This window comes from Corvus brachyrhynchos, unplaced genomic scaffold (genome assembly GCF_000691975.1).
Source record: "Corvus brachyrhynchos isolate BGI_N302 unplaced genomic scaffold, ASM69197v1 scaffold1337, whole genome shotgun sequence".
Taxonomy (NCBI): Eukaryota; Metazoa; Chordata; class Aves; order Passeriformes; family Corvidae; genus Corvus; species Corvus brachyrhynchos.
The window spans coordinates 181,188-181,983 of NW_008239191.1; positions in this window are offsets into that span (position 1 = coordinate 181,188).

Consider the following 796-nt stretch of genomic DNA (forward strand, 5'->3'; position numbering starts at 1 on the left):
CACGAGCACAGTGCCTTAGAATCACCACACCAAGAGCAAAACCCTCCCTGCCAGACAGGCACAGAGCCCTGGCTCGAAACATAATCCCCTACAGCATCCCACAACCTGCACCAAACAGCAGCAATGAGGTGGGTGACACAGGGCTTTCAGCACCCACAGGGCTGCCTGTGCCAGTTTGGCTGATGGAGGACAGAAGCTCATCTTTATCAAGGGGAGAGGGGTTTTCCCCAAATAGTTCTTCATTGTGTCCCCTCAGGACTCACTCTCAAATCACTGAAATCTCTCACTCTACAAACAATTATTTAAAAAAATAAACGTAGGAAATGAGGTAACTCTGCCAAGCACCAAACCCCATGAATTCATTGCACCTAACACCAATCACTGCGTTCCTGTTAATATCCCTGCTGCTGTCCTTTCCTGTCGGACAAGCTGGGTGGCCGCAGACACAGCCTGGATGATGGCAGCCACATGCAGGGAGCTTCACCTCCTGCTTCTTGTCAGGCCTCTGGCAGCAACTCACAGCTTGGTAGCAGTAGAACGGAAAGTGCTGCTTCTCCCCACAAACCTCCTGTCCTTGGGTAAGGGTGGCTATTGACTCCACCATTTCTGCTCCTGCTCTGCTAAGGGCAGTTCTAAGAAAGCCTTGGCAAGAAACCTCCTTGCCACTCTCCCGGCTCCTTGCCCTCCGGAGGTTGGGACCCGATGATCCCGGCCGTGCCAGGCAGTGTCCAGCTGGGGCTGACCACACCACGTCCTGCCTGGGCTCCAGCAGCGGGCAGCGGGCACCGGGACGGGG